This window comes from Globicephala melas, chromosome 2 (assembly GCF_963455315.2).
Source record: "Globicephala melas chromosome 2, mGloMel1.2, whole genome shotgun sequence".
In the NCBI taxonomy this organism is placed as follows: Eukaryota; Metazoa; Chordata; class Mammalia; order Artiodactyla; family Delphinidae; genus Globicephala; species Globicephala melas.
Window position 1 is genome coordinate 163045486 of NC_083315.2, and position 13943 is coordinate 163059428.

The window sequence follows — 13943 nt, forward strand, 5'->3', positions numbered from 1 at the left end:
ACGATCAATGGTCTTTGGACAAAGGTAAGGCCGCTGATGCCATGAAATCACTAGGTGATCTGGGTCTGCTCAAATAGAATGCTTTTCCAGTATGGTACCTCTGCTGCCCTAGGTAACCAAGGAGGAAGGTATATCACACCACATGGTTTGCTCATATGTCTGTGTACCCCTAATCTCCCCTAAGAAACTGTGAACCTCTCCAGGGCAGGGATAATGCCCCTTGCATTTCTATATCCCAGGCATCCAACACAGTGCCAGGCACAGAGCACTCAGAAATGTCTGCTGAATGGATAACCCCTTACCCCGTTCCGTTTCTTTCTCCACTGGCTTCTCACCCACGAACTTCCTCTGTGAAACTGATTTCCAGTGCCAGCATTACTAGCTGCGTGACCTTGGGCAAGTCACTTCACCTCTCTGTGGGTCATTTCCCCCCACCATGGGGTTGAAAATAGTATCTACTTCATAGAGTATTTGGGATTAAATATATTACATACATGCCTGGCACAAAATAAGCACTATTGGAGTGTTACTTACTGTTGTTATTTTGATGACCACTTCTTTTTAATTTATTAGATGTTTTTGTTTCTCATCTGTTTCCCTCACGAGGCTCCACGAGGCAGGGATTTGTGTCTGTTTTCTTCACTGATGAATCCCAAACACCAAGAACTGTTCCAGGCCCCCAATAAATATTTATCAAATGAATAGATGAACTTAAGTTCTTAGATCGTAACGGCCACATCTTCCCCTATGTTAAATTGTATAAACATCCTTACAGTGTTCTGCCTTGTCTCCCAATGTAGATGAAAGTTCTCTACTTTTTGTTGAAAATAATAGCTTCCATTTATAAAGTACTTTCACATCTATTTTCTCATTTGAGCCTCCCAACAACCCTGTAATAAATTCCCATGGTGTCTACTGGAGTAGGACATGCCCAGCATCTCTGCAGAAGTATCAGGACTGGAGGTTGATGGTAATGACGGTAACGTCCCACCTCATCTCACCTGTGAAAGGCCATTTATTACTTGATGAGGAGGAGCAAGGCTGCCTCATATTTTTGCACTGATTTACTTTGGGGTGATTTTACTGTTGTTGTTATTCTACTGAACAAAAAAGACTACTTGTTTTTATCTGCCATCTTCCCAACGGCTATTTTACAATATATATATTTTCTTTCCAGTTAAAAAACTAGTACATGTTCATTGTAGAAAATTTGATTTAAAGCAAGAAGGGTTGGGAATTCCCTGGTGGTTCAGTGGTTAGGACTCTGCGCTTTCACTGCAGGGGGCGTGGGTTCGATCCCTGGTCGGGGAACTAAGATCCTGCATACTGTGTGGCACAGCCAAAAAAAAAAGAAAGAAGGGTATGAAGAAGAAAACTGAAACTACCCACAACCCAATTTGATGTTAGTACTTGCTTCTTAGGAAGTATCTGAAGCAAAATATTACTGTTTTGTAGAAAGATGTTAGCGTGGCTTCTTGGCCACAGTGAATTCTGGGAGTCAAGAGCAGTCAGGCCTGGGGAGGGGGTGGCAGGGAGGTGGCAGGAGCTCAGAAGCCTGAGAGGGAGGGTGGCTGAGGATGAAAAGGAGTAGAGTGGGTCCAGGTCCAAGTGGTGGGGAAGGGCAAAGGTGGGGGTCGGATCTGATCTGCTGGCAGCGTGGAAGGTGTGTCCTTCACGGTTCACGGTTCCGACGACTAGAGTCTTGTTAGAGCAGGATGTGAGCACCACTCCCTGAGGACCAAGAGCTCTTGAGAAGGTCCCAGCCAGACAGTCAGGGTGCTGGGGCCCTGGAAGGGGCAGACACAGAACCCTCACATCTGGAGTCAGACGTACGTGAAGTAATAGCATGGCTGCCCCATGTGGTACTGTTTTCTGATCCGTGTCGCCTACTTAGGGGTGCCTCTGAGCTGGGGCATGGGACAGATGTGCTTGTTCTACAATCTTCCCAGGCTGGGTAGGTGGGAGTAGGGGGACAGTGGTGTAATTGATTTCTAGGTCTGCTCAAATCAATTGGCTGGGGGTCGCGAATTATTGGCTACTAAATTTATATTTGAAATAACTGGGAGGAGGCCAAGATAGAAACAGGTGATAGCAGTCACTTCAGAGATAGGTGAGCTCAGTGTTGCAGGAAAGTGTGAACCGAAGTCTCAAGAATCCTACCTGCCCTTAGATTGTAACATCTCCTAATTGTATCTGGGCCAGGTCTGGAAAAAGTCACAGGGGTCACTCACGGCAGCCACAAAAAGTCCCTACCGTATTGTATGTTTCCATATCTAGGCTGGCTTCTAGTTTCTGACCCGCTAGAGACATGGGCTGAGACCAGAAGGTTCGTATAAGCCAGAATCTGAAAGTCAGTTCTTTTAAACTGCTCATCTGTAGGATATGTCTGAAACTCATTTTATATTTTTCATACACAAACTGTTCACATACACATAGTTCATCCTGTATATAGTATTACTGACAACCAATAGATCCCATGTGCTTTAATCAATAACATTACTGCCTCCGCTATTACAGGAAACTATGAACTGTTGTGATCTTCTATCCTTGTTTCAATCTTTATAAACCAGGGCAAGAAAAAACAGGACCCCAAATTATATAACCGGGAAGGATTATATAACAAAGGTCCTGATGCAACTTTAACTGTATCCGTGCCAACCAGGGCTGAAAGACCACATCTTTTCAGAAGTAACGTGAGCTGCCGAGAGTTGTGCAAACCACCTTTCAATATTGGTTTAACAAATCCCACTTGCTCACTATCAACAAAAGCCTCTGCTCTTCTAACCTTGTTTTTCCACAGCACTGGATGAAGCAACCCTATTTCAGGGTGACAGTTTGTTAAAGTGACAGCGCACCAGCACTTAGAATGCGTACACGAAGATGGAAGATGAGAGTGTCAATTTCTCTGAGAGGTTGGTCTCCAGCTCCCGGCAATGATTATGTCATAAGGGCTGCTAAAGCCACTTCTGGATTTCAAAATGGCAGGACGCTGATCACTGGTGACGGGAAGCATTTGCACGGGGAGACTTTTGAAAGCCACACGGCATTTCTTTGTTGGAGGAACCCAAGAAACAATCAAAGTAACAACAAAAAATAACAATAACAAACTCCCCTTCCTTTCAAAGTGTGCTGTCAAGCAAAATGATTCCTCCCCGTGTCTCCTTTACGTCTTCCTGATAGAAATTACATTCCAGGGCACCCAACACAAAGGACACTCATGCAAGCAATGTGCCTTGTAAGTGACATTCCTCGGAACCTTTAGGAGAGAGATTGATTTAAAGCTACCACGATGGCGTGTGTGCATTGCTACTGCCATAATGAATCTACCTGGCAACCTGCACTCGAGATTTAAACCAAGCCTGGAAAGATGAGATCCATGGAAACAACATTAGTGGCTCTACTCCACCCTGCAGAGGGACAGGAAACTCAGAATGACGCTGAAAGTGCAACTTGTGGTGTTTGAGGTCATATAACAGTTGCTGATTTTATAAATTCTACCCTCTGCAACACGTGGGTCGGACGGTCAGTGAATGAACCTGTGAGCTGGAACTTCCCATCCACTTGAGGCTGGGGTGGATTTTATTTTTCAATGACACAGAGTAAAACTAAATACCCTTGGGTCTTTTATTTTAAAGATGCATAAACTCATTCTTTCAAATCCCTTTCCTGAAGGTCAACATGTTCCCCTTTTTTGTTTTTTCTTTTTTAAAGTGCCTCTTCTTTCTTCCCCCCACCAGCCTCTAAAGGCGTAAGTTAGAATTCTGTGACCCCCAAAAAACTTTCCGAAATCAGAACCACAGACTTTAGAGTCCCTGTAGAAATCTTAGAAGTCTGGATATGAGATTTAAGATCTGAATTCAAGTCCTTACTCTGTTACTAGCAGAGTGGCTCTTGGATGGGTCACGTGATACTTCTTTCCAGGGAGAGGCAGGAGGAAGAGTTGGTGTAAATGAACTCTGAAGTCTTTTGCCCTAGAACCCTTTAATTCCCATCTACTCCAATTTTCTAATGGGAACCACGTCACAGTGCCTGCTCACTCCACCCTCTGTCACCAGCTCACTGTCCTCCACGGAGATCCCAGAGACCTCAGCCTAAAGACCAGAAAGCCGAGGAGCCCCTCTGATGATCAAATTCCCCCTGCAAAGACCACCTATTAGCCACCGATGTGACCTCAACAGGCACAACTGAACCTCCCTGACAGACTGTAGAATCCAAGTCGAATTCCACGAGTAGAGGGCCGGGTATAAACTAGGTATGTTAGTTCCTAGGGCTGCCATAACAAAGAGCCACAAACTGGGTAGCTTAAAACAACGAGGTCCAAAATCAAGGTGCTGGCAGGGCCATGTTCTCTCTGAAACTCGTAGGAGAGAACGCTTCCTTGCCTCTTCCAGTGCTGGTCACCCATCCTGGCACCCCTTGTCTTGCAGCTCCAATCTCTGCTTCCATCATCTCGTGGAGTTCTTCCCGTGTGTGTCTGTGTCTAAATTTCCCTCTTCTAATAAGGACGCCAATCACAGTGGATCAGGGCCCACCCTAGTGACCTCATCTTGATTACAAGACATAAACAGATTCCATCTGCAAAGACCCTATTTCCAAATAAGGTCACATTCCCAGGTACCGAAGGGTGGGTTAGGACTTCCAACATATCTTGGGGTGGGTGGAGGGTGCAATTCAACCCCTAACGCTAGGTAGGTAAGCACACTTTGAAGTCTTAACTCAAGTGCACAAATGAATGAGGGGATGACAAAAGCCCACTTTAGGTAAAGTGGAAGGAAAAACATAAGTGGAAAGACATTACGGTTCTAACGGTCATATGGGGAAAAGATGTTTATTTTCAATGGTTGGGCAGGTGAGCGCTGGAGAGGAAAGTGCTGTTCTCTCTTCAGTCCAGCCCTACGTGCTCTGTGCTATGTTCCCTGGACGTGCCTATGCTTTCACCTCCTGGCCCACCCATTGCCAGCAGTGCCACCCTACCCCCAGCTGCTGAAATCCTCCTAACTCTGGAAGCACCAGCTCAAATTTCACCAGCAGAAAGCCAGGTTACCTGCCTCTGACCTTTGAAGGCATTTTGTCTGCTCCTTGGTGACCCCTGAACTACGGTCATTTGCACCCTCTGTGCCTACCACTCCTTGAGAGCAGGGATCATTTCTTACTCAATCACTGCACTCACAGGAGGTGCGTGCAAATATATGCTAAAGTAAACCAGCAGGAAGATAAGAGGAGAGTGGAAAATATCTGCTGTTTTGAAAACTTCACCATGGAGAGGGACCTTTGAAACCAGGGGCTGTTAGAACTCCGTGGCTTATTGATTCCCCCACTGAATCTGTGACCTCTGCTACCGTGCCATATTTCTTGGAAATCATAAGAATGGCAGAAAAATAAGCCAACCAATGAAAGCAAAGAATGGGCACTCTTTTGATGCAGAAGAGATTCTCGCTGACCCTCTGAGAACTCATCTCCTTGACCAGTCATCATCTGTCTACAACAGAAGAAAAGTCCCCCTTGGCCTAAGTTTCAGGCCCCCCAACACACAATTATTTGGCAAATAACTGTTGACAGGCAACTGAGAGCATGCGGCAGTGCCCACAGCACCTTTTTGTAAATATCTGGTATTACCAACAGCTTGAGGAAAATGCAATTTGATTTTTTATAAATATTTATTTATTTGGTTGCAACAGGTCTTAATTGCGGCACACGAACTCTTAGTTGCGGCATGCACGTGGGATCTAGTTCCCTGACCGGGGATCAAACCCAGGCCCCCTGCATTGGGAGCGTGGAGTCTTAATCACTGCACCACCAGGGAAGTCCCGGAAATGCAATTTAAGTGAATGCTGTCGGCACGACAGTGGATTGAAGTTCATCAAAAGGCTTCTATCGGTGCGTGCCAATCTGCTGGGGTAAAAGCCTGTATAGTGTCCCTGACGCTTTGATGACCCTAACAGGTCTTTCTTCTGCTGGGAAGTACAGGAGTGATACTGAAGATCTGATATGTTTACACCTTTTTGCTCAGCCTAAATCTCTTTGTTCAGCTTCTTTAGAATCAAGCAAGTCAAACCAGTAACTTGGTCGAACATTTTTATTCATCAAGACCTGAATTCAGGATTTTCTTTTCTTCCGGTAGTAAATTATACAGCTGCTTAAAAGTATACCTAAAAATTGACCATCTGAAGGGACTTCTGCTTCCAGGAAATGGAATAGACATACTTTTCCCTATTCTTCCCACCAAACACAACAAAAAATGATGGACATTAAATATAAGACAAACATAAGAAGATTCTGAAAGGTAGAGAGAAGAAAGCAGAACAACTAAGGACCGTATAAAAAAGGCAAGGTACAGACTAAATTAACAAAATATTAATAAATATAATTCAGGAATATTTAAATAGAATTATATACTGTGACTAAGTGGGGTTTATTCCAGGGATGGAAGACTGGTTCAGTATTCAAAAATCAATCAAAGTAATCTACCATGTCAACAGGCTATAGAAGAAAAATCATATGATCATATCAACTGATGTAGAAAAGGCATATGAAAAATACATCTAATCATGATAAAAATGCGCAGCACACTAGGAATAGAAGGGGTCTTACCCAACTTGTCAAGGAGCATCTGTTAAAAAACCCTACAGCTAACATTATGCTTAATAAGGGAAGACTGAATGCTTTCCTCCCTATGATTGAGAACAAGGTGAAGATGTCTGCTCTCACCACTCTTATTTAACATAGTGTTCGAAGTTCTAACCAGTGAAATAAGGCAAGAAAGTGAAATAAAGGCATCGAAAGGGAAGAGATAAAACTGTCTTTATTTGCAGACTGTCTACATAGAACTTCCTACGGAATATACAAAAAACCTCCTAGAACTAAAATGTACATTCAGCAAGGTCTCAGAATATAAGATAAGCGTACAAAATCAACTATAGTCCTAGATGCTAGCAATAAATGAATGGATACCAAAAATTTAAAAATAATATCATTTACAATTGTTCAAGAAAAATGAAATATTTGGGTGTAAATATAACATGTATAGGACTTATATGTTGAAAACTACAAAAATGCTCATAAAAGAAATCAAAGAAGATCTAAACAAACAGAGAGGTATACCATGTTCATGGATTAGAAGACTCAACATAGTAAAGATGTCATTTGTCCTCAAACTGATACACAGGCTTAATGCAATTCCTATCAAAACCCCAGCAAGATTCTTTTGTAGATACAGATGAGATTATATATATTATACTATAGTTTTGCAAGATGTTACCATTGGGAGAAACAGAATTTCTCTGAATTACAATTGTTTTACAGCTCCATATGAATCTACAATTATCGCACAAGGTTTGTTAAAAATAAAAACTGTTCTTTGCTGCATCTACTATGAGAATGAAGACCATTCTCAGCAATCAGACTGCAGATATTCCAGAAAATTCTGACATCACACAATTACTGTGTGAAGGGCCACACAATTACTGTGAAGGGAACCAGAAAAGCCTTTTGGAGGGGCTTCAATCATATCAATGTAGAACTCAGTTTCCTTGGAAAGAAAAGAAAGAGGCTCCAGGTTGACAAATGGCGGGGATACAGAAAGAAACTGGCCACTTTTCGACTATCTGTATCACGAACAGAACATGATCAAGGGTGTTATGTTGGGTTTCCATTACAAAATGAGGTCTCTATATGCTCATCTCCCCATCAATGTTGTTATTCAGAACAGGTTTCTTGTTGAAATCTGAAATTTCTTGGGCAAAAAATAGATGCTCCGGGTTCAGGTGAGGCCAGACATCGCTTGTTCAGTACCTCAAGCCCAGAAAGGTGAGTTAATTCTCAAAGAAAATGACATTGAAACTGCATCAAATTCAGCTGCTTTGATTCAGCAAGCCACAACAGTTGAAAACAAGAATATTAGAAAAATTTTAGATGGTATCTACATCTCTGCAGAAGGACCAGTTCGGCAGGTGATGAATAAGATTTAAGTTATCCAGCTACAGAAACAACAAGATGCCAGATGATTCCTAAGACCTCTCTGTGATATTTTAAAGAGTCACTAAAAGCCCTGTATTGATTTGGGGGAAGACAGACAAAACCAAAACACCCCAAAGGAACAAACTGTGACCACCCCTCCCCTTAATATCTTCTTCTCATACTGAGAACTAGTGAAGTGCAAAAAACGACTAATAGAGTAGGATACCTTGATCACTCTATTCCTTTATCCCATTTATAATTCTTTGTAGCACTCACAACTGTACAACATTATATTATATTATATCACATTTGGTTATCTGTCCATCTGTCTGTCCTATTTGTCTGTCTTGCTTCCCCCAGTGAAATGGAAGCTCTGTGTGGGCAGGACCTCTGTATTGTTCACACTCTACCACATTCTATAAGTACTAAAAAAAAGTTGCTGAATGACTATGGGGAACTCAAGTCATATGCCTTTTTTTTTTTTTTTTTTGCGATACGCGGGCCTCTCACTGCTGTGGTCTCTAGCGCAGGCTCAGAGGCCATGGCTCACGGGCCCAGCCGCTGCGCGGCATGTAGGATCTTCCCGGACCAGGGCACGAACCCGTGTCCCCTGCATCGGCAGGCGGACTCTCAACCACTGCGCCACCAGGGAAGCCCCATATGCCTTTTTTAGATAGAGCATTTCCAACTGCCTAACTTCCCCCAGATCCCTTCTCCTGTAAGCACCTGCTCTTCAGCATTACCCACCAGCAGGACCATCTCTTAAATCAGTTTCACTGAACCTTTAGTCTTCCGCTCCACTCTAGACCCTTCCCAAGTCCCCACCTTCTGTACTCATAGCACCAGAACAGCCCAGTCTTGGGAATCATTTCCAGGGGTCAGTTTCAATCTAGGGTGCTGGAACTTCCTGTGAGGCATGTGGCTTTAGGCAGTATCAACGGTCACTCTGTTTACCTGGTCCATACAGCAAGAACATGCCCCCTAATCCCAGACCTGTTTCTTGATTGGATCGATTGGATGTACCTCTAATTTAATTTGCACCCAGATCCTGGGGATGTCTGGAACTAATCTGATGATCTTTAAACTATTATGTTTTCCATGTATGTCTCAGCTGCCAATATCATATCGGGGGACTTTAATGTGAAATAATAACTTTAATCGCCAGTGGCTTCTAACTTCTTACCATGTTCCTCATTATTACAGTGCTGGGAACAGACAAGTGTTTGGCAGCCTAGGGGACACACAGCCATGGCCGCCAGCCAGACAGTGGCTTTAGGGGTCAGCTGGGCAGTCCTGTTACACAGAGAACTACAGAATATTTTATTTTGTCTGTTCTATTCAGAGAATATATCCCAAGCACCTAGTGTGCAGTGGGTGCTCAATAAGTGGCTGTGGAGTGAATGAATACACCAAAATCTTGGGAATCTCTAAGTTAGAGTACAGCGGCATTTCTTTTTTTTTTTTTTTTTAAGAGACGGGGTCTCGCTATGTTGCCCAGGCTGGAGTGCAGTGGCTATTCACAGGCGCGATCCCACTACTGATCAGCACGGGAGTTTTGACCTGCTCCGTTTCCGACCTGGGCCGGTTCACCCCTCCTTAGGCAACCTGGTGGTCCCCCGCTCCCGGGAGGTCACCATATTGATGCCGAACTTAGTGCGGACACCCGATCGGCATAGCGCACTACAGCCCAGAACTCCTGGGCTCAAGCGATCCTCCTGCCTCAGCCTCCCGAGTAGCTGGGACTACAGGCACGCGCCACCGCGCCCGGCTACAGCGGCATTTCTTAGCTTAAAACCTGATAATGAACATCAATAACATGGCATTTACTGAACTACATCTAGAATGTGAGTGAAACGTATCAATTTCTAAATGGTTTGGGGGGAGGGAATTATAAATTAAAATTCTTGCTATTGGAAGAGTTCTAGCTTACTACCCTTGCTGCCATGGAAATGACAAATAGACAACATAATTACAGACTGCCAGTAATTAACATACACCCAGCTAGAGCAAACATGAAAATTTAAAATGAACAATTATATACTAAAAAAGAGACTGCGAATGATCCACTGGGGGAAAAGGCAGAAATCTATGAATGAGATGGTGTTAAACAGTCAGATGTGGGCTTCCCTGGTGGTGCAGTGGTTGAGAGTCTGCCTGCCAATGCAGGGGACACAGGTTCAAGCCCTGGTCTGGGGGGATCCCACTTGCCACGGAGCAACTGGGCCCGTGAGCCACAGCTACTGAGCCTGCGTGTCTGGAGCCTGTGCTCCGCAGCAAGAGAGGCCACGGCAGTAAGAGGCCCGCACACTGCGATGAAGAGTGACCCCCACTCGCCGCAACTGGAGAAGGCCCTCGCACAGAAACGAAGACCCAACACAGCCAAATAAATAAATTAATTAATTAATAAAAAAAAAAGAACAGTTAAAAAAAAATAAGAAATAGTCATAAAAAAAAGAAAAACAGTCAGATGTAATTCATTCTACTTTCCTCCTCCCTAAGAGCTTTTCCAGCCAGGCGCAGTGACTTTTTCCTGTCAAACCAGTGGAACCAGAGCGCTGAACTGGTATCTCCAAGCAGGCAATTTTCCTAGTTGTAAATAACCAGCAGCTCTGTGGGAATCAATTAGGAGGCTCCCATTTCTTCTCGATGAGTCTTATTTCACTCTATCCATCTTCCTTCGTTAATTTCTTAAGTTGGGTTTAAGGGATGCAGAGAGAAAGATTATTTGTTTTGATCTCTCAGACTTCTTGGGGGAGGCAAGGGGAGGAGCAGAGTTTTCAGATCTTTCTCACTAAGAATTCAAGTAGAATACTTTCAAATCACTCTCCCTTTTCAAGGCCCGAAAACTGGATGGGCATTGAAACTACACGGGCATTATGTACTATGTCTAGCAACAGAGGCTTAAAGCCTGTAAGAAAATGATGGTCACAAGACAAATGAAATCAATGTAGGTGCAAATAAACTTTTATTGCAAAGACGCAGATGGTCTGCAAAAGTCACAATCTCATATAACATGGTCATCTCGTGAATCAATTGTTTAGTCTTAGCCCATGGCCCTACTGTCACTCGTTGGGTTTATGGTGATGGCAATAATAGTCCTGATCAGAACAATGACACTAATACAAGAAGCTGTCAATTACTGAAAACCTGTCATGTGCTCGATAGTTTATTATGTTCTTTCTATTGCTCAGAACAGCCTGGCAACATCAGTATTATTATTCCCATATTACAGACGAGGAAACTGTGGTCCAGAGAGGTTTGCATGGCTTGCAAATTCTGGAGCCAAGAAGATTTGAACCCAGATCAATGTCTAGAGAACTAGTTGATCCCAAAGATAATCTCGTCCCACAATGCCATGTTCTCTCTTTTGTTCAACCGGCAAAAACTGGTCAAGCCCCACTATTGGGTAGGTATTCCCCCTACTAAGTCTGAGGCTTGTTGAGGAACTCGGCATGACCTCACCTCAACAACAATGGGGAGGAAGAAAGGGACCGGGTAAACGAAGTCGGCCTCCGCAGCTGACGCGGGGCCTTTTCCCAGGTACTCGGGCTTCTCAGTAAACATCCATCAGATCTCTCCCCTGGCTGAAATATTCCTAATTGTAGAAATGACGTACTTGGATCATTACCTCTTTGGAAAATGAGGTGCAGTAAGAAAAGAAAAATTCAATGGGGGAAAAAAAAAGAGCAGCGGGCACAAGGAGGGAACATACAGAAAAAAATATACATGGCCTTCAACCTCGCTCAATTAAGGAAATGAACCAACAAAACGCCACTTTGCAACCCTATCTGTAGAATGTCAAAGACCAGAGGATACTTTAATCCAGCCACACAGTGAAAAACTCCGGAGTCCCAAAAAAGGATAGCTCTATATGCATTGATACAGAAAGATCTTTATGGTCAGAATAATGCATATGGTATGTCCCCGTCTGCATACATGTGCACACTTACTCAGGTGTGTAAAGGCATCGGCTATCAAACGGCACGTAAGAAACTGATCGTGCCGGTTACCTCTGGGGAGGGGGACTAGAGCTGTATTTCTTTCACAGGAGGATGACAGTTTTCACTATATATCTTTTTGTACTTTATGATTTTTTTTTTTTACAACATATTAAAAAGAAAGGGAGAAACAAAGCGGAGTGGTGAAGAGCAGGCAGTGACTCGCCTGGGGTCTCACAGATGGTCAGTGGCTGGCCCGGCCCCCAGAACCCTGACTGTCAGCCCAGTGCTCTTTCCATGGCAGCAGCATCTATATAGACAGTTTGATTCTCTACACCTCACTCAATACTCACCACCCACAATGATCACTCTTGGAGAAACTGCTCCAACCTCCCTGGCTCCATGATCTTGTTAGTTAGCACTGATAGATAAGCCACAGTTTTCCAATTAGCGCCGTCCCCCATATTACAGACAATGCAATCCTTTGAGCGATGAGTAGGGGATGACACTGGCTGGACCAGTCAGAACTCTATCCCTGTGACACGCTCTACTCAAAGTGATGCCCTATGGCTTGAAGTCCAACTAAAACATTTACATGGATTTTAGGTTTCTATATAGAAAGTTCATGCTGAGGTTAAGTCCTCACGATGTGCACAAATATTACTCAATATGGATTATTCCCAGCAAATTTTCCACTTCAGGCCAACGTGTAACCAGCCACTTCCCTATTAACCACCTACTGTCCTCCCTACATACCCATGAGGCATCGGCTGTCAGCTTGTAGAGATAAAGCCCAAACCTAGTACCATGGTTGGCTCTGCATTTTGGAGTCAGCCAGAACAAGTGACATGACAACAGGTGACACATTGTCCTTCCAGCCTCAGTTTCCCCATCTATAAAGTGGAGACATCAGTGGTTCTGTGGAAACAGTAACTGGAGCTACTCATACTGTTGATTCCTTTCGCCTAGCTAAGCAATAGGCAGTTGACTAGAAATTGCTTTTGGGGGTTCCCCTCAGAAACCCAAGCTCTGGAATATGCATTCAGATTCCTGCAGAAGTGTGTGGGGCATCCCTGAAGGCTGCATGAGGAGTCAGGGTCGCCGTCCTTCTCACAAACACAGCCCTACTGCAGGTGTCAGGTCCATTCACACCGAGCCTCTTTCTCTGGAGCTGCGCCTTCCCTCGCCAACGGGGAGAGCCCCTGGTTGCCGTGATTCACGTCATGAGACGGCACTCCTGGACCAGCTGACTGGACTGGGGTGGGGGGGTGTCACATGACTACAGTTGTTCCAGTCAGAATTCCCATTGCTCCTGGGAATTGGGAACTGAGACCAAAAGATGGCTGGTCCACCTGGGCTGCTCTCGTCTACAGAGGATATTTAGCTTGAAAGCTACCGATGACCACTGACCAATTCACACACAACGTTAGAGAAAACACAGAGGACGCGCAGAAAGAAGCAGCGAGGAGGCGAGCGCTGCCTGTGTTCTTGGCAGCCGTCTGGTTCCCGGTCCTGGTGCCTCCCAGCTACAAGCCTGGCCTTGGGGTCCTGAGACCCTTGGTACTGCCTCCAATAGGTCTCTATCTTTATATATATTTCTTCTTGAGCTAGCTGCTTTCTGTTACTTGCAACCAAAAGAGGCCTAAGGCATTCCTAATTCCATCTTTGCAGACCCCAATCAGCATTTCAGAACAGCCAGCAGGTGGCGCTTTCCATTCTGAGACAAAGAATTCTTACTCTAGAAGTGCTGAATTTGTGCTGTTACCTTTATTTTGCCTGATTACATTACTCAAACAGAAAGAGCTATGAAGAATAATAACAATAAAGATACCATTAAAGTAAAATATTTGACACTCATAAGATTAAAAGCTGAATACAATAATCTTCTCATAATCGTTGCAGGATATGCAGCACTTAATCAACAATTACACTGGGAAAATGCCCGAGACTTGATGCTTAAGTAGCAGGGAAAAGCAAAGGAGAAAGTCAGGAAATCACCATAAAAAGAGAAGGGAGTATTATCCAATCTAAATACTGCATGTATTAGTG

At 44.1% G+C, this 13943-nt stretch overlaps 1 protein-coding gene and 1 pseudogene across 8 annotated transcripts in view; one reads left to right on the top strand and one right to left on the bottom strand.

The window, feature by feature from the left end:
• The window catches only part of FOXN3 (forkhead box N3), a 404931-nt gene that overhangs the window by 71582 nt on the left and 319406 nt on the right, over positions 1-13943 (bottom strand). The gene's annotated exons all lie outside the window — the stretch shown is intronic.
• Positions 7378-7967, top strand: LOC115867092 (large ribosomal subunit protein uL6-like; annotated as a pseudogene).